Below are 19,877 nucleotides of genomic sequence, written 5' to 3' on the forward strand. Positions count from 1 at the left end.
GGCGGCCCGTGCACTTAGCCCCGTGCCCAGCACCTAAATATTTGTTGAATGGATGAGCGAATGGATATGGATTCAACGAGGTAGATCTATCGACCAAGCAAGCTCACCCAGCCAGTGGCCCACGGCCATCCTGATGGCTCTTGGGGCCTCTCCAACACAAGACCTCTCTGCTTGGTTCCACGTTCTTCAGTTACTAGCCACTTTATGGTTTCCCAGCTGTTTTGACCCTCAAGACACTCCCATTCCTGGCAAAGGACCGTCTCCCGAGGAACCGAGTGCACCGATCGGCCTCTTGGGAGTTAACTGACTGCAGGGTAGCTGGAGTCAGTACCCCTGCCCCGCCGTGCCCCCCGTGGCCCGCACAAACCGACACACACGGGCGGTGGCGCCTGAAAAGCTACGGCTGGCACCAGCCTCACCCAAGAGCCATGTACCTCCACCCAGCTGTTGCACCCTCCTGGTCCCTGGCGCTGTCGCCCCAAAAGCGTCTCCAGCCACGGGTCAGGGCCGGGGATGGGGACTCTAGGAGCACCCCGAGAGTTCTCAAGCAGCGTCTGTGTCTGCAGCCTGGCAAACCCAGTAGCTCGTCAGACTCTCGGATTTTTACCAAGCGCTCAGGTTGTAAACTCTATCTCAGTACCGTTCTAGGTACGCATTTCTCTCTTTACCGTACCTCTTTGTTCATCTTTGCACCTCTGTATGTGAAAAACCCACATTTGTCATCTTTCCCCTGAAGTGCGTGACTTTGCCCACGTTTCATCAGGTCGTTTTTTTCTTTTTTCCTTTTTGTCTTTAATGTTGATTATTATTATTTTTTTTTAATTTTTGAGAGACACCGACCAGACAGAGACAGAGACAGCACGAGCGGGGGAGGGGCAGAGAGAGAGGGAGACACGGCATTGGGAGCAGGCTCCAGGCGCCGAGCTGTCAGCACAGTGCCGGACGCGAACTCACAAGCCTCGAGATCATGACCTGAACTGAAGTTGGCGCTTAACCCACTGAGCCACCCAGGTGCCCCCCCCCCCCCCCTTTTTTTTTTCTGATCCCGTTCTGGCATCTCCTATATAATTTGGAGAAAAAACCCTGCCTGTGGTTTCGACTGGCAAATATTTATTCCCCTTTCCATTTTTGTTGTTGTTGTTTTGTTTCTGGATTGTTGTTTCGTTTGTTTTTTTTTTTTTAAAGTAGACTCCATGCCCAACGTGGGGCTTGAACGTGAGGCCCTGAGATTGCGAGTGGCATGCTCTACACACCGAGCCCGCCAGGCGTCAAAAATATTGTACAGACATGAGGGGTGCCTGGGTGGCTCAGTCGGTTAACCATCCGACTTCTGCTCTGGTCATGAACCCATGATCTCAAGGTCCCTGAGTTGGAACCCCGCCTGAGGCTCTGCGCTGACATCTCGGAGCCTGGAACCTGCTTCAGATTCTGTGTCTCCCCGGGGCGCCTGGGTGGCTCAGTCGGTTAAGCCTCCGACTTCGGCTCAGGTCATGATCTCACACCTTGTGAGTTCCAGCCCCGCATCAGGCTCTGTGCTGACAGCTCGGAGCTCGGAGCTCAGAGCCTGGAGCCTGCTTCGGTTTCTGTCTCTCTCTCTCTCTCTCTCTCTCTCTCTCTCTCTCAGCCCTTCCCTCACTCACTCTCTCTCTCTCTCTCTCTCAAAAAATAAACATTAAAAAATTAAAAAAAAAAAAAGGATTCTGCGTCTCCCCCTCTCTCTGCCCCTCCCCCACTCACTCTCTGCCTCTCTCAAAAATAAATAAACATTAAAACATTTTTTAAAACTGTACAGACATGAACGTTACATATTCACATTGACCAATGTTTTGTAAAAGTTGGACTACCGGAGTCTGAGTCCTAGGCGGCATTGGGTCCTCTGGAAAGAAGCTGCTGGGACTGAGTGAGGCGTGCAGGAGGTTGATTGGGGGTGCGGGGGGTGGAGGGTTAATAAGATGGAGGGAGGAGGCAGGTGTGGGCAAGGAGGGCGTCAGAGCTCTGAGCAACCGGACAAAGGCTTGGCCAAAGGGAGGCCTCTGGAAACAAAGATAGCCGGCTAGAGGAGCCCCGCATGTGAAAACCCAGTAGAAATGGCCAGCAGAAATGGTCGGGCCCCAGTACCCCATGGAGCCCCGTACCACCCCCACCCCCCACCCCCCACCCCCCCCCCACCCCCACTGAGAGCCCCGAGAGAAGCAGTGCCGGCCCCGTGTGCGACCTCCGCGGCCACCACTGTAGCCCCCGCTGTTCACGTGCCGTCGTGCCAGGTCCGGGGTGGCCAAGAAAGGGCCGGCGGGGGCCATTTCCTCTGTTGGCTGTCCAGTGGCTCTTATTCCTGCTCGGGCTCGACCCTGATACCCTACGTTCATCTTAGGACTGATGGACAGTCCGGGGCCCTGGTCTCTGACGGTCCCATGGTAAGCATCCCTCTCTACAAGGGCCCAGCAGCATGCCAGGAGCTGCTTTTCAGAAGGCGGAGAGGTCTCTGGCGTCCGGGGCCTGGAGGAGGCCTGGCTCCAGAACCCGAAGGGAGGGCCCCCCGCCCCCACCATGTGACCCTTCGGCGCCGTGGTGGTTTTGCCATAAACTCCACACAGCATCTCTTCCTTCACAGACCCGCCCGCGGCCGCCAACACGGTGGGGTCCGCCGGATCCTGTGGCCCCAACAGCAGGGCTGCCCCTCTGCACCTCGCAGGCCTTCAGAGCCCTTCTCTCTCTGCTCCGCACCCACCTCCCAAGGTGAGGGTCTTCCACGTCCCGCGGTGCGTGAGCCCAAGCAGGGCGTCTACGTGTGGAATGGGTTGCTTCCAGAACCCACAGAGGCCCACCGGGCCCTGGGTTTCCTTCTCTTTCAGTAGTCCGCGGCGGCGGCGGGTGTATAAAGAGGAAGCAGTTTTTCGGGACTTTGGAGGGGATGTCCCACAACGGGAGTCCTTAAACGCTGTGCTGCCCTGTTTCTTTCACTGTAGGGTTTCCCTCCCTCTCTGACTGCGGGGCACCGGAGTGCCTGTATGTCTTGATGGCCTCTGGTGCGCCAGCCCCCCAGCTCATCCTGTCCCGTCGGTGTGATGCCACAGAGGGGATAGATTCGATACTGGGGTCTCTGGGATGAGCGGGTGGCCCAGGCCCCTTGGCCCCTTAGAGACTCGGGGGCACAGAAGGGGTGACGTTGCCCCAGGGTGGGGGGCAGATGTCAGCCTATAACTAACTAACTGTGCTTTTCTCCCCACCCCCCACCCCCGCAACCCGCCGGCAGACTGTCTATCCTTTGCCCATTTTCTGTTGCCTGTTCAACTGTAGGGTATCCATTCCCAGGAACTCAGAAACGGACGCCTTGCATCAGTTAGCCCAGGGTGTGCTTTGCTGGCAACGGGGTGTGCCCAACCCATGAGAAGAAATCCTCTGCGGGGGTTTTAGAAATTTCAGTTCCGGAGACGATCCCGGATCCCACCATGATTGGTTGCTCCGCTTTCTCTGTCCGGGACCGTAAGGTTTCTCGGGGTAGGGAGGCCCGTCTGCCTCTTTCATACCTAGGCATCTGTCTCTCGGTCTTAGCACATAGCAGTCATTCAAGACATGTTTCCTGAACGCATAAACCCCAATTTGTAACACTCACTCGTTGGTTCCCCCTGCCTTCTATCAGCACCCCAGGAGCCTAACTCAATACTCCAACCATCCAGTCCCAAACGTGCTCAAACTTGCTAGCACTTGGGGAGAAGGAAAAGAAATGAGTGGGAAAGGGGAGGTTTGGAGTCTCATGAGGCTAAGGAGGCATGGAGAGAGATGACATCTTGCTAGTTCTGTTGGGACCTGAGGGGACCCATAAAAGGGCACATAACGACACAGGGCAACAGACTAGGAAAACGAGAAGAAATTACGTGGTCGGTGTTCTAGATTTGGCTGTCTCTTCTTTCTTTCCTTCTGTCTGTTTTAGCCTATGAGAGGAAAAGAAGTCTCCTTTTTAAGTAGAGAGTGTCACATATTTTTCCTCATGTAGGACACAGTTTTGTAGAAGGAGGTGTATGGATTGGGTGGAGGGATACTGTTGTTAGCTAGATTCATTTTTGTTTATTGTTATTATTTAATTTAAAAAATTTTACGTTTATTTATTTCGAGAGAGCGCGAGCGAGCAGGGGAGGGGGGAGAGCGAGAGAATCCCAAGCAAGATCCGCCCTGTCAGAGCAGGGCCTCACGTGGGGCTCAAACTCACCAACCGTGGTGAGATCATGACCTGAGCCGAAACCAAACGTCGGACGCCTAACCGACGGAGCCATCCAGGCACCCCTAGATTCCTTTTTTTTTTTTTTTTTAATAGTCATGGGTCCCCCTCAGCGCTAGGAGAGATTGTAATCCAGATCTGCCCTAAAACATATAGGAGTATAAAAAAGACCCGAAGATTACAGGTGGACAGAAACTGCAGGGAAACCCTGGAAATGTCCGCCAACACAAAGGTATTTTTTTAATCAAGAATGTACATTGTGGGGGCGCCTGGGCGGCTCAGTCGGTGAAGTGCCTGACTAGGGCTCAGGTCATGATCATCTATCTCATGGTTCCTGAGTTCCAGCCCCGCATCAGGCTTTCCGCTGTGAGCACAGAGCCTGTTTTTGGATCCTCTGTTCCCCTCTTCTCTCTCTGCCCCTCCCCTGCTTGTGCTCTCTGCCTCTCTCCAAACAAACAAAGTTTAAAAACCTTAAAAAATAATAATAAATAAAAATAAAAAAATAAAAAAGGTGTGTACATCGTGGGTGCTCCACAAATGTATTCCCCGTGAATGGAAAACCTGGGAGAGACAAGTGAGTGAGCAGGAACTCTCCGTTTCCACTGTGGGCACGAGCCACAGCCACTTGTAAATGTAAGGCCTTTCTCTAGTTGTGGCAGCGGACTGTCAAGAAGCCTGAAGGGGAAGCATGTCCCTGACAAGACAGAAAGTGGGTACTTTATACCAGGCGTTGGCCGACTACAGCCGGTACCCCTATTTGGCCCGGTCCGCTCTTGTAAGGTGCACTTTGACAACGGATCGTACAATTTTAAAGGGTTGTAAAAGAAAGAATATGTCACAGAGACCTTTGGGGGCCCATGGAGCCTCAACTTTCTACGATGCGGCTGGCCCTTTAGAGAGAAAGCATGCCCCCCCTCCCGCCGCCCGGCCCCGGTCCCGGTCCCGGTCCCGGTCCCGGTCTCATACCACCAACGGTGAGGTTAAGAAAACATTTCACCTTTGTGCAGAAGGCAAAAGGGAGCACGGTTGAGAAGGTATGTCACTTTGTAGGTGTGGACTTCCTACGATGATAACCTTCCGCTTAAAAAGTGACCACCGACTTGGGGCGCCTGGGTGGCTCAGTCTGGTTGGGCCTCTCACTTAGGCTCTCAGATCATGATCTCGCAGTCCGTGGGTTCCGGCCCGTGTCGGGGGGTCTCTCTTTCTCTCTCTGCCCCTCTTCCGCTCACGCTCTGTCTCTTCGAAAAACAAGTAAACACTAAAATTAAGACAAAACAAACAAACCACCTGCTTACAGTATTCAGTCATTTACATGCCATAGACCTCACACAGGAGCACGCCCAGGAGACTGAAGTAGTAAGAGAGGTGACCCCATCCCGTGTCGGGCTTGGTCGGACTCCACACCCGTCCAGCCTGGGAGCAAGGATTTGGAAACTTAAGCCCTAACAGCAGGAGTCGTTGTAAACTCCTAGTTGCCACTGCCCAGAAGGTGCAGCCGAGAACAACAGCTTCAGAAAAAGCAAGGCCTCGCGCTATCTTACAGGCGCCCGTCGCGCACGCCAGCCCCGAAGCGAAGAAGAGGAACTGCCAACGCTAGGCGCACCCGGCCGATACCTAACACGAGCAGGACCCGAAACACGTTTATAACCGCATGCTGATCTTGAACACCGCAAGTACTACCTCCCCCCAGAGGGAGGAGGGCACCGTTCCTGGAAGTACTGCAATACCAGGTCGATGCGCGGAGTGGACGGAGCAAGCTCCTATTCCATCTCCCGGCTCCAAAAATCCATTTAATATATTGTCCTCGGATAGAGGACGTATCAGATATTAAACTGATAAGAACAGATACTACACTTGATCTTAGCCAAAAGGCCGAGAAGCGATACCGGCCGTGCCCGCCTCCCCGCCACCGCCCTGCCCTCATCCACATTGCACTCACGGTGAGCCAGGTCACCCTCCTTCGAGGTCTCACTTCCCTCGCTTCTCGGACTTTGGTATGGGAGCCACACTAGGCAGCAGGCTCTTGTGCAGATTTTTAAATCTCTGCCTTTTAAAAGAGAAACTGTGTTCTCTGTCGTTGCTTCGTCGCGCTCACCCAGAGGCCATTTCTCATTTGAATGCCCCGCCCCTTCCGCGCGGCGAGGTGTAACCGCGCCCACCATTTCCCAGTTCTCTTGAAGGGCTTTGTGGGCTGGAGCAGAACCTAGGTTGAGGCCAAGCTCTCAGTTGGTTTAAAGCTTTTGCCTGCGTAAAGGCAGGGCCAAGGGGGAGGTGGGGATGGGGGTCTGGGAACTGGGGAGTGTGGAAAGGGGCTGGAGCAGAGTGGTCCGAGTTTGAAGAACGTCGTCCCGTCCCGTCATCACTGTAGGACCCTACGGGGCTTGCTGTATCCAGGGTGCTGGGAACCGAGAAGCGCCCGGCTGAGGTCTCCTGGAAAGGGCTCCAGAGAGAAGTTGGGACCCGAGATTGGGCCCTAACAGGGCTGCTACCCTGCCTTGGTCAGCAGGGCTCTTGGGCACACTACTTGACCCGACCCCAGTCGAGCCTCCAGTGTCCCGGGTCAAGAGGTGGAAACCTTCGTGCCTTCCTGAATGGGGTCGAGGGAGCACGAAACGTAGCTACTGAGGTGACCTCAATTTAAGCCGTCTAGAATATGGGTCCTGGGTCCCACGAGGTACCAGTGAAGGGGCCATCGATTGTGACACTGAAACAACGGAGCGGCAGTACACAATACAATAGGACACGTTGGTTGTTTGGGTCCGACTTGTGCCCAGTGCTTTCTTTTCGGGTCAAACTTGCAAAGTTTACCTACAGATGGAACAGTTGAGACAGAGAGGTTAAGCAATTTGTCCAAGACCACACAGCTTAGTTGGTGGAAGAGGCTGGGTAAGGTCTAGGAAGTCAAGAGCTCAGGGCCTGGAAAGAGCACGGGAAAGAAAGAAAGAAAGGAAGGAAGGAAGGAAGGAAGGAAGGAAGGAAGGAAGGAAGGAAGGAAGGAAGGAAGAAAGAGAAAAGTTATTCTTGTGTGTCCAGCCCAGGAGGAGACTAAGAGTTGCTGAGCCTGACACACAGGTAGGTGTGCGGGCGCGGACAGGACGGAAGCCCTCTAAACCCAGTTTGCCTAGTGTGACCTAACGTGGACCTTGTCCTCCTCGCTTCACCCTCCCCCTTCAATAAACCATTTGCCCATTGTCCTGTAAACTAAGATGATGAGAATTATTAGAAATAACGACACGTGGGGTGCCTGGGTGGCTCAGTCGGTTAAGCGCCCCACTTTGGCTTTGGTCCTGATCTTCAGGGTCGGTGAGTTGGATGGAGCCCCTCATCCGGCTCTGCGCCAACAGCACAGAACCTGCTTCGGATCCTCGGTCTCCTGCTCTCTCCGCCCCTCCCTCGATCGTGCGCTCATGCGCGAGCTCACCCCCCCCCTCAATAAACAAAGAAACAAACATTTTTTTAAAAAGAGGGAATAACAAGACATGTTTGGTACGTAGTATATCTGTGAGAACCAAGCACAGGGAAACACCTCAGGCCATTCACTTCTCTGTAGCTCCTCATCTGGAAAGCGAGAGTACTAACAGCAGGCATATAATCTTAATCTTCCCTCCTCCACTCAGGGCCCCTGTTCTCCCTTACCTGTTTTTTGTTTGTTTGTTTGTTTTTGTTCTTTATTCCATAGTCCACAGTTATATTTCCAGTGCTTAGGACAGTACCTGGCATATACTGGACACTTCGTATATTTGGTCAAATAAATGAATGAATAAGTATTATATAATGTGATCTCTACATATGGAAGGTGATCAGCAGACCTCCTGGCCTGTGGTAATTATGACCCTCACTGCGTTCTACCAACTTTCTGCTCGCTTCCACGTTTACCTGGCCATCTTGTGCGTGCGTGCGTGCTTGCTTATTTATTTATTTATTTGTTTGTTTATTTATTATTTATTTATTTATTTAAAGTAGGCTCCATGCCCAACATGGGGTCTGAACTCACGACCTCACGACCCTGAGATCATCGAGAGTCCCATGCTCTTCTGACGGAGCCAGCCAGGCGCCCCACCGGGCTCCCTCACGGAACTTCACGGGCATCTTGATCTGTGCAATGAGGTGCCTGGGATGGCAGACATGCGTGTTCTGTCATCGCAAAGGAGTATTTCCCGTTGCAAATTAATGGTTTCTCATTCCAGTTCACGCACCGGCTTCTTGTGAGTTTGGTCAAGTTACTGAGTGTCTCTATTCTTTGCCCGCTGTCCTTTAAATTGTTCATCATTTTGCATTTCCACCTCGAGCACAGAGCACACTTCTTCGTATCCGTCCTAGTGTAGGAATTGGGAGTATAAGTCTGACGTTACTTTTTCTGGATGGCTACCCAGCCGTCCCGGCATCCTATACGGAATAGCCCCCGGACTGTCAGGTTCAGACGCCACCCTGATCATGTAAAAAAAAAAAAAAAAAAAAAAAAAAAAAGTCCTCATACGTATTTAGATATATTTCCGGATTTTTCTTCTCTCTCTCTCTCGTTTTAAAAAGATTTTAGTTTTAAGTAATCTCTACACCCAACGTGGGGCTCGAACTCACAACAACTCCAAGATCAGGAGTCACATGCTCTACCCACTGGCCCGCCAGGCACCCCTGGATTTTTCTATTAAAAATTCTTCTGATAACCTGTTTTTAACGTTTTTGATGCAGGCGCGCCTGGACGGCTCAGCTGGTTAAGCAACCATCGGCTCCTGATTTCGGCTCAGGTCACCATCTCACAGTTTGTGAGTTCGAGCCCCTCAATGGGCAGTGCGGAGACTACTTGGGATTCTCTGTCTCTCTGTCTCTCTCTCTCTCTCTCTCTCTCTCTCTCTCTCTGTCTCTGTCTCTGTCTCTCTCACTCAAAACACAAACATATGCATAAATAAACAAACTTAAAATTTTGATTCAACGGATTCTCCAGTATCACACCTACTCCATGACTGGCACCTGTGGGCCCTGGGTCGGCAAGGGGCATCTGCCAAGCTCTTCCAGTCCTCTTCTGCGGCCATTCAGCTACTACCATCACACCCCCACAGAGCCTTGGGGATGCCCACGCACAGCAGGAGGGTGTCTGCCCCCCGCCCGCTGCCGAGGACACCAACTCCAACTCCAGGCGCTCCTGAGTGTTCCCTCCTCAGGCCTGGCAGGGCTGTTGGGTCCCTGCCAGCCCAGGAGGACAGCGTCCTCAAGTCCAATCCCCACCGCATCTGTGTTTTTTTACCTGGCCCTGCGGCAGCCCTGCCTTCATCTCCACGTCTACCCTGTCCTCTTGCTCCTGAGCCAAAATCGGACACTCAACCGACTGAGCCACCCAGGCGCCCCTCCATGGGGTTCTTTTTTGTCCCCTCAGCTTTCACAACTAGTTGAAGAGACCCGGTCGGAGAGACATGCCATTTTGTTTTGTCCGACTTCCCCTCCCCTCCCCTCCGCTCTCAATTCTTCTCCCCTCTCCTTTTTCTCCAGTTACACACAAAAGCTTTTGCTTCTGTGACTCCCATCAGAACCCGGTCCGTCTGTCTGACTTGGCAGTGGGCAAGGGAGATTGTTTTTTCTAGCAACGGCTGGCCACGTTAGGGTCACATATACCCTGTTTTAAAAATGACTCCAGGGGCGTCTGGGTGGCTCGGTCAGGTGAGCGTCCGACTCCTGATTTCAGCTTCAGATCGTGATCTCACGGTTCTTGGGTTTGAACCCCATGGCGGTCTTCGCGCTGACAGCGCACAGCCTGCTCGGACTTCTTTCTCTTCTTTCTCTGCTCCCCCCCCACCCCCCACCCCCCATCCTCTCTCATTCTCTCTCTCTCTCTCTCTCTCTCTCTCTCTCTCTCTCTCTCTCTCTCTCTCCCTCTCTCTCTCTGTCTCTCTCTCTCACACACACACCCACACACACAAATAAGTAAATAAACTTAAAAAAAAAAAAATACAAAAGACCCGAGGTGGGACATTTTACCGCAGTCTCGCCGCTCAAAGCGAGGTCTCCAGATCAGCAGCATTAGGGTCCCGTGAGCATGCTGGAAACGCAGGACCACGGGCTTCTTAACAAGACTCTCCTGGCGCGCGCGCGTGCGCGTGTGTGGTGTGTGTGTGTGTGTGTGTGTGTGTGTGTGTGTGTGTGCGCGCGCGCGCACGGGACCGTTTGAGAAGTGCTCGGCGACGGCACTTGATGACTGAGGGAGAGAGACCGGCAGAAGCAGCAGATATATTCCTCAGGATCTCCACTCTCACTACCGAAATATGCAAACCAATTTCTCTCCACCCTTCTCTCACCCTGACCTTCTGAGTCCCTGAGGAGAGTCTGCAAACGGTTTCTAGAACCTTCTGGTGCCGAGACAGAGAAAAGGAGCCCATGACACACGAGCTAACTTTTTGGTGTTTCTTTTGTTTGAATTGTAAGTGACCGGAAGGCTCCAGGAACTGTGGATGGGATAATAAAAAAGCACAGAAGATACTGAAGGTCATTAATTAGATTCACTTGCATGTTCCTTGAGAGACAGGAGCCGAGAGGTGTGGGACCATTCACGCTGCATTTCTTTGATGGGGCCGGGCGGTGTTACCCCAAGCCAGCCTGAAAACCCTGGATAGTTACATGTGATCAAGGCAGTTGCAAGGGCCAGCAGAGTACCTGCCCCCCCATCCCTCCCGGCCCCCCAACCTCCCACCCCGACTGCGTTCGGGATCCCGGGGCTAGAATATCAGGGTTTGTGTGCTGGACAGCAAGTTTCATGCCCAGCTAGACTGGATCCATAAAACTAGTTAGACTCCCCCAAGAACCGGGCTTCAAAACTTGCCTGCCATCCTTGGGCACCCACCGTGGGCCGGGCCGGCAAATCCCCACATTGTTCTTTTGGTCTTCCAACAATCCCAAAGAGAAGGTGTTACTTATCGTATTTTACATCCAAAGAGATCCAGGCTGCCGAGGCCCCACCTCCCAACATCCTCAGCTTTCTTGCTCTGCTTCCTCCCACAGAATTAAGGGGACCCTTACTCTTGGCTGGTTGGTTTTGCGTCTTTGCGACTGACGGGCCTCTCGTTCCCATCCACGTTCTGAGGAAAGTGGATCAATCAGCGTTCACGATCCCCACTTAACAGATGAGAAAAGCACACTTTCAGAAAGAGATTTCAAGCTAACCGGACTTGGGAGACAGACTCAGATGTGTGGGGGGCTGATTCAAGGAGCTGGACACCTGGCTGCTGAGGGCAGAACATTGGGTGCCTGGCCAGGTGTTTAAGATCCAAAGTGGGTTGCCAGGCAGCCGGCTCCTTTACCTGCACTGCGCCAACCACCTCTAGGGCTGAGTCATCATCTCAGCCCATGAACCGATTTTCTTTTTCTCTTTGGGAGCAGCAGGGGGAAGCAGGGAGCAGCTAAGGGATGGACCCCCCCCCCCCCCGCCCCCCGCCGCCCCCTGTGCCTCAGGACCTCCCAGCACCTTGGGAGTCATCCATCCTGTGCTTAACTTAGGTGACAAGAAAACCAAGGTCCTGAGACCGGAAGGTTCAAGGCCATCCAGGTGTCAGACACAAGAGGGTGTGTAAGCCCAGGCTTCCTGTTGAGACCCCCTCAGATGGTAACACTCCATGATAGGGACCGATTTCATCCATCCCTTGTACTTTGACAAGTTCAATTTCTTTTTCTTTCTTTCTTTCTTTCTTTCTTTCTTTCTCTCCCTTAAGTTTATTTATTTTGAGAGGGAGGGAGGGAGAGAGAGGGAGAGAGGGAGAGAGAGGGAGAGAGGGAGAGGGAGAGGGAGAGAGAGAGAGAGAGAGAGAGAGAGAAAGAAAGTAAGTGTGGGAGGGCCGGGGGGGGGGGGAGCGGGGGGGAGGGAGAATCCCAAGCAGGCTCTGTGCTGTCAGCACAGAGCCCCACCCAGGGCTCGATCCCACAAACCATGAGATGCTGACCTGAGCTGCACTCAAGAGCCCGGCACTTAAACAACTGAACCACCCAGGCGCCCCGGCAAGTCCAAGTTTTTGATAAGTCTAAGGTCACAAAACAGAACTGGGTAAAAATTTCCACAACTAATGGAAAAACTGGACTCAAGTAGAATAAATATTAATTACATGAGACTGAATGAGTTGAGGAGGAGGATCATTTTTATGACTTCATTGCTTGTTCTTTAATGTTTTGTGTTTCCAGATTTTTTTTGAAACCTTTTTTATCTTTTCTCTTAAGCTATCGACAATTGGCAAATTATACCTTTGTAAACAAATATGAAACATTTACTTTTTCTCCCTACATGATCCCTCCAGAATTCGGAAAGTTTTCAGCATTCTTCTTTCTTTTCTTTTCTAATTTTTAAAATATTTACTTATTTGTTTATTTTGAGAGAGAGAGAGAGAGAGAGAGAGAGAGAACGTGAGTCGGGGAGGGGGCAGAGAAAGAGGAGAATGAGAAACCCAGGCAGGCTCTGCGCTGTCAGCCCAGAGACCGAGGTGGGGCTCAAACTCACCAACTGAGGGTTCATGACCTAGCCGAGACCAGGAGTTGGATGCTTAACTGACTGAGCCACCCAGGCGCCCCTAGATTCATTCAGTTGTTATAATCATGAGTCCTCTTGAGCGCTGGCAGAGATTTTAATCCTGATCTGCCCTAAAACATATGAGAGTATACGAAAGTCCTGGTGATGACAGGTGGAGGGAAACTGCAGGAACCACGCGTTTAAGGAAGAAACCCTGGAAACGTCCGCCAACACAAAGGTATTTAATGAAGAGTGTACAGTGTGCGTGCTCAACAAATGTACTTACTTAACATGGATGGAAAACCCGGGAGACACAAGTGAGCAGGAACTCTCCGTTTCCACTTTGGTCACGAGCCACAGCCACTTGTAAATGTAAGGCCTTTCTCTAGTTGTGGCAGCGGACTGTCAAGAAGCCTGAAGGGAGGCATCTCCATGACAAGACAGAAAGGTGTTTTATACCAGGGGTTGGCAGACTACAGCCCGCACCCACATTTGGCCCGGTCCACTCTTGGAAGGCGTGCGTCAACAATGGACACTTTTAAGGGGTTGTAAAAGAAAGATATGTCACAGACCTTCCGGGGCCGTGAAGCCTCGACTTTTAACTACGTGGCGACGTCCGACTCGTACCACGAACGATGATGAGGTTACGAAAACGTTGATGAGGTTACGAAAACGTCTTACCGGGGCAGAAGGTAAAAAGAAGCGCGGCTCAGGAGATACGCCACGTGGGGGTATGGGCTTCCCGCGATGGATCTCGTAGCAGCCTTCCATCGAAGAGAGAACTACCGTTTAAAGACGTCAGCTGTTAAATTTCCACACGCCCCACACGGAAGCACGAAAGACAAACAGTAGCAGAGATAGGTCCACCTGTAAGACTTGTCACGGGAGTGAGCACCCCTCCCCCCGTACTGCGTGGTACCAAGAACCAGAACCAACAACCAGAAGTACGTGCGCGTCTTCTCCCAAGCTACTTACCAAAGGGTAGCAGGTAAGTTCTCGCAAAACGTGCATCACACCTGCCTGCAGAGGAAAAGCTCCACGTTTCCCGAAAAAGAACACAACGCAAGCGAGCACTTACAGGAATGATACGTAAGAGATGCAAAAACTGACTTTAGATACCACAGAAGTTGTCCCCCAAGCTGGGGGTGCACCGTTCCTGGAAGTACTGCAATACCAGGTCGATGCGCGGAGTGGACGGAGCAAGCTCCTATTCCATCTCCCGGCTCCAAAAATCCATTTAATATATTGTCCTCGGATAGAGGACGTATCAGATATTAAACTGATAAGAACAGATACTACACTTGATCTTAGCCAAAAGGCCGAGAAGCGATACCGGCCGTGCCCGCCTCCCCGCCACCGCCCTGCCCTCATCCACATTGCACTCACGGTGAGCCAGGTCACCCTCCTTCGAGGTCTCACTTCCCTCGCTTCTCGGACTTTGGTATGGGAGCCACACTAGGCAGCAGGCTCTTGTGCAGATTTTTAAATCTCTGCCTTTTAAAAGAGAAACTGTGTTTCTGTCGACGCTTCGTCGCTCTCACCCAACGCCGTTCCTAATTTGAATTCCCCGCCTTTTCCCGCCCGCGGAGGCGTGGCTAAAGCGGGCCCACTGGACCCCGCGATCGCTTCCGCGCGCCGAGAGTCGAAGCCGCGCCGGGCGGTCGGTCTCCGCTTTTGTGCATAACGGAGACTAAAGACAGGACCAAAGACGATTGGGGGTGCCGTCAAGAGGGGCCTGTGGAAGGGACCTCTTGGCGGAGGGTCTTCTTGAGGAAAGGCAAAGTCGCAAGACCCTTTCCCTAGAAACGCCGAGACCTTACCGTGTTAAGTTGGTCGCACGCCGGCGCAAAGACGACCTTGGTATCTGTCGGTCGAGCAGCTCATTCTGAGTCAGGGGAGCGGCAGGTCTGCGGGAGGGGCTTCCCGGAGCCGGTGGTAGCCTGCCTGCAAGGCGGAAGGCAGGTGGTAGAAAGTGTAGAGCAGGGAGGGGGGCCTGCCACATCTCGGGAGGCGGGGCTGGGCCGCTGGAGGGATTCCCCCTCCCCCCCCATCCCTCCCAGCTCCAGCCCTTGCGTCTATTCCTGCTTCTTTCTGTGAATGAATCCTATCAATAGCTTTTTTAGCCCCTAGCTGCTGGACAGTGCTCAGCACACATGTGGCACCAGAGAAATCTTTGTTGAAAAAAAGAAATTTCGGGCGCCTGGGTGGCTCGGTGGGTTAAGGGTCCGACTCTTGACTTTGGCTCAGGTGTTGACCTCACGATTTGTGAGATGGAGCCCCGCATCGGGTTCTTCTCTGACAGCACAGAGCCTGCTTGGGATTCTCTCTCTCTCTCTCTCTCTCTCTCTCTCTCTCTCTCTCTCTCTCCCTCCCTCAAAATAAATAAATAAACTTAAATAAAAACTAAGAAAAAAAGACATTTGGTGAATGAATGAATGAAGTGCACATGAAACGATACATAATGGGCTTCGCTTGCACCTGACCTGACGACATAGGACTCTTTGCGCCTCCTAATCCCAGATCTCTGTTCAGATATGAGTGTATCAGACCATCCTTTTTTTTTTTTTTTTTAATTTTTTTTTTAACGTTTATTTATTTTTGAGAGACAGAGAATGAACAGGGGACGGGCAGAGGGAGACGGGGAGACAGAGACACAGAATCTGAAGCAGGCTCCTGACCGTGAGTCAGCACAGAGCCTGAGGCGCGGGGCTTGAACCCAGGAACCGCGAGTTCAAGACCTGAGCCCATGTTGGACGCTCAAGCGACTGAGCCATCCGGGGGCCCCTGTATCAGACAGACCATCTTATACTCGCTCATTGGGTTTTGCTGAGAGGGGGGTTGCTATCAGCTGAACGCCCCAAGCAATTGTTCATCTCTCTTTGGCTTTCCTGTTCTGCCTGGTGTTCTGGCCGTCCGCGCAGGTGTCTCAGTCCCCGTCTGCAGCTGGATGCACCCCCAGGGCAGGAACGGGGTCTGTCCGGTCTCTGCTCCCAGCACCTGCCCAGGTGTGTCACATCACGTTACAGGAGATTAACGACAAATCAGTTAACAACGAATATTGGTGCAATCCCTATCAAAATAACACCAGCATTCTTCAATAGAGCTGGAAGAAGCAATCCCAAAGTTTGTATGGAACCAGAAAAGACCCCAAATAGCCAAAGCAATCTTGAAAAAGAAAATTGAAGCTGAGGCATCACACTCCCAGACTTCAAGATGTATTGCAAAGCTGTAATCATCTGGACAGTATGGTACTCTTGCAAAAACAGACACTGAGATCAATGGAACGGAATAGAGAACCCAGAAATGGATCCACAAACATATGGCCAGCTAATCTTTGACAAAGCAGGAAAGAGTATCCAATGGAATAAAGACAGTCTCTTCAGCAGATAGTGCTGGGAAAACTGGACAGCAACATGCAGAAAAAGTGGACTTGGACCACTTTCTTATACCACACACAAAAATAAACTCGAAATGGATGAAACACCTTAATGTCAGATAGAAAACCATCAAAATCTTAGAGGAGAAAAAGGCAAAAACCTCTTTGACTTCGGCCGTAGCACTTCTTACTCAACAGGTCTCCGGAGGCAAGGGAAACAAAAGCAAAATGAACTACTGGGACCTTCTGTACTGCAAAGGGAAACAATCAGCAAAACTAAAAGCAACTGATTGGATGGGAGAAGATATGTCCAAATGACATATCAGATAAAGGGTTAGTATCCAAAATCTATAAAGAACTTATCAAACTCCACACCCAAAACCAAATAATCCAGTAAGATACGGGCAAAAGACGTGAATAGACACTTCTCCAAAGAAGACATCCAGATGGCCAATCGACACGTGAAAACATGCTCAACAACATTCATCGTCAGGGAAATACAAATCAAAACCACCACGAGTTACCACCTCACACCTGTCAGAATGGCTAACGTTAATAACTCGGACGACGATAGATGTCGGCGAGGATGTGGAGAAAGAGTATCTCTTTTGCACTGCTACTGGGAATGCAAACTGGTGCAGCCACTCTGGAAAACAGAATGGAGTTTCCTCAAAATATTAACGATAGAAATACCCTATGACCCGACAATTGCACTACTAGGTATTTACCCAAGGGATGCAGGTGTGTTGTTTCGAAGGGGCACATGCACCCCAATGTTTACAGCAACGCGATCGACAACAGCCACAGTATGGAAAGAGCCCAAATGTCCATCAATGGATGATGGATAAAGAAGATGTGGTATATATATATATATATATATATATATATATATATATATATATATATCTATCTCATATGTATATATATGATATATATATATACACACACACGTATATATATCATATATATATATATATGATATATATATACAATAGAGTATTACTCGGCAATTAAAAAGAATGAAATCTTGTCATTTGCAAGTATGTGGATAGAACTAGAGGGTATTGTGCTAAGGAAAATTAGTCTGTCAAGGAAAGACAAATATCGTATGACTTCACTCATATGAGGACTTTAAGATACAAACCACATGAGCATAAGGAAGGGAAACAAAAATAATATAAAAACAGGGTGGGGGACAAAGCATAAGAGACTCATAAATATGGAGAACAAACAGAGGGTTACTGGATGTGTTGTGGGGGGGGATGGGCTAAATGTGTAAGGGGCATTAAGGAATCTACTCGTGAAATCATTTTGCAGTATATGCTACTAACTTGGATGTAAGTTAAACAATGAATAATTAAATTAAATTAAATTAAATTAAAATTAATTTAATTAAAAATAAAATAAAATAAATACATGCAACCCAGACCACAGAAAAAGTACTTTTTTTCTAAAATATAAAGAGCTCCTGCAAATAATTATAACAGACAAACCATATAGTGAAAAAAAAAATGGACAAAGGCCAGGCACAGACAATTCACAGAAAACAAAAAGTGTTTTTTTTTTCTTTTTTTCTTTTTAGTTTATTTATTTTCAGAGAGAGAGAGACAGAGCACTTGTGTACAAGTGGGGGCGGGGGGCAGAAAGAAAAGGAGAAGAAGAGAATCCTAAGCAGGCTCCTTACTGTCAGTGTGGAGCCTGATGTGGGGGTCTAACTCAGAAACTGTGAGATCATGACCTGAGCTGAAATCAAGAGTTGGACACTTACTCAACTGAGCCACCCAGATACCTCCAAAAAGTGGTTCTTAAGCTGACATAAAAAATTAAATAAAAACTGCAGCAAGATATATTTTTTTCCTTCCCTTGCCCTTCCTGTCCTGCCATTCCCTTATCCTCCCAGCTGGGCTTGCTGCAAACCTTACTGTCTACCCTGACCAGGAAAGTCTGGCCAGCCTCCAGGTGCAGGAGGCCAATATGAGCCTTGGGTCAGGAGTTCCAATTCAGAAGCCAAGAAACTTGTTCATGGGGCTCAGCTTACCCTGTGACTTTTTTTTCTTTTCTTTTTTTTTTTTTTTTAGTGTCCCTGTGTGTGAGTCAGGTGCTGTTTATGACACATTCCTGGTTACAATCTTACTTAATCTTAAAAAAACACATTTAAAAAAAAATTTTTTTTTTAACGTTTATTTATTTTTGAGACAGAGAGAGACAGAGCATGAACGGGGGAGGGTCAGAGAGAGGGAGACACAGAATCCGAAACAGGCTCCGGGCTCTGAGCTGTCAGCACAGAGCCCGACGCGGGGCTTGAACTCACGGACCGCGAGATCATGACCTGAGCCGAAGTCGGCCGCTTAACCGACTGAGCCACCCAGGCGCCCCAAAAAAACACATTTTTTAAAAAAGGTAAACTTTACCCCCAAGGTAGGGCTTGAACTCACAACTCTGAGATCAAGAGTCACATGCTCTACTGAGTGGGCCAACCAGGAACCCTTCATTTAATCTTTACCATACTCTTGGGCAGTGTTATCATTCCCATGTCTCAGAGAAGAAATCCAGCTCACAGAAGCTACCTGACTTACCCTGGATACTTCCAAAGGTCTTCCAGGTCCAAAGTTCTTCCCACTAGGCCAGGCAGCCAGCTGTCAGACAAAACCCTTAGCTCATTCATTCCTTTATCTAACAATAATTTGCTGAGTGCCTATGATGTGCTAGGCCCATTAGAGGCTTGGGATTATAACAGATCTCTGTTGTAGTTTTGCAGAACATTTAAAACACTCCTCATCAGGGAAAATATACAGCCTTTACAGTAACTCTCTCAGACCCGTGCTACTCAAAGTGTGGTCTGTGAGCAGCAGTATCTGCACCACCTGGGAGCTGGTTAGAAATCAGAATGTTGGGTACCACATCAGACCTACTTACTGGCTTAGTTTGCTATGGCTGCCATGACAAAGTTCCATAGATCAGGTGCTTAAATAACAGAAGTGTCTTTTCTCACAGTTGAGGAGGCTAGAAGTCCCAGTTCAGCATCCAGCCTGGTAGGGCTCTGGTTAGGGCCCTCTTGCCTCAGAGATGGCCACCTTCTCTACATGGTAAAGACACAACATGCTCTGGTGCCTCTTATAAGGGAACTAATCCCATCACAAAGGCCCCATTCTCATGACCGTATCTAACCTAATTACCACCCCCAAAGGCCTCAGTTCAAAATACCATCACATTAGGGGGTAGGGCTTCAATATATAAATAGAGTGGGGCACAATTCAGTCTATAGCACCTACTGAAACAGAATCTGCATGAACTGGAGATTCATATGTACATGAAATACTGAAAAGTGATGCTCTAAGTCACATACTTTGGAAAAGAAATGGCAGTCAACGACCAATTTGTACGTGTCACTTTGTGTGTTATCTGAGGAAGATGTTTCGTATCCAACTGGCTTCCTGGGTCAATTTCTTTGTTGTTATTGGTTGAGATAAACTAATTTAATATCATTATCATACTAGCTGCCAGGTATTGAGGTCTTTGTATGAGTGCTTTGATGAATGCTTCACACATTTAACCTTATTTACTTCTCATAACAACCATGCGAGTTAAGTATTAGCTCATTTGGCAGAAGAAGAGGTAAAGGTTGGAAAGATAAATAATTTGCCCAAGGACTCGGAAAATGTTAAAGTCAGGGTTGGAACTCATCTTCCAAGCCAGTGGTCCTCATAGTGTGGCCCCCAGACCAGTACCATCAATATTACCTGAGAACTTGCTATAAATGAACATGTTTTAAAATGCACGTTTTAAAAGATTTTTTTAACATTTAT

General features: G+C 49.9%; 1 long non-coding RNA gene and 2 other non-coding genes across 4 annotated transcripts; all 3 read right to left on the minus strand.

Annotated features, from left to right (window-relative positions):
• Positions 1–5,909: 5,909 nt before the first annotated feature.
• Positions 5,910–6,100, minus strand: LOC122233893. Its single transcript, XR_006211618.1, has one exon. It is a non-coding gene; the product is annotated as a U2 spliceosomal RNA (small nuclear RNA).
• A 4,819-nt stretch (positions 6,101–10,919) lies between these two features.
• Positions 10,920–14,697, minus strand: LOC102968133. Of its 2 annotated transcripts, XR_006211429.1 has the most exons (5): positions 14,082–14,697; positions 13,671–13,715; positions 12,982–13,477; positions 12,687–12,826; positions 10,920–11,317 (listed from the first exon to the last, which is right to left on the minus strand). It is a non-coding gene; the product is annotated as an uncharacterized LOC102968133 (long non-coding RNA). The 2 variants fall into 2 exon arrangements; XR_006211428.1 differs by lacking the exon at positions 14,082–14,697 and having other exon boundaries at positions 13,671–14,025.
• On the minus strand, positions 13,836–14,026 carry LOC122233886. Its single transcript, XR_006211611.1, has one exon. It is a non-coding gene; the product is annotated as a U2 spliceosomal RNA (small nuclear RNA).
• Positions 14,698–19,877: the final 5,180 nt, after the last annotated feature.

The sequence above is a fragment of the Panthera tigris genome, chromosome E1 (assembly GCF_018350195.1).
Source record: "Panthera tigris isolate Pti1 chromosome E1, P.tigris_Pti1_mat1.1, whole genome shotgun sequence".
Lineage (NCBI taxonomy): Eukaryota > Metazoa > Chordata > Mammalia > Carnivora > Felidae > Panthera > Panthera tigris.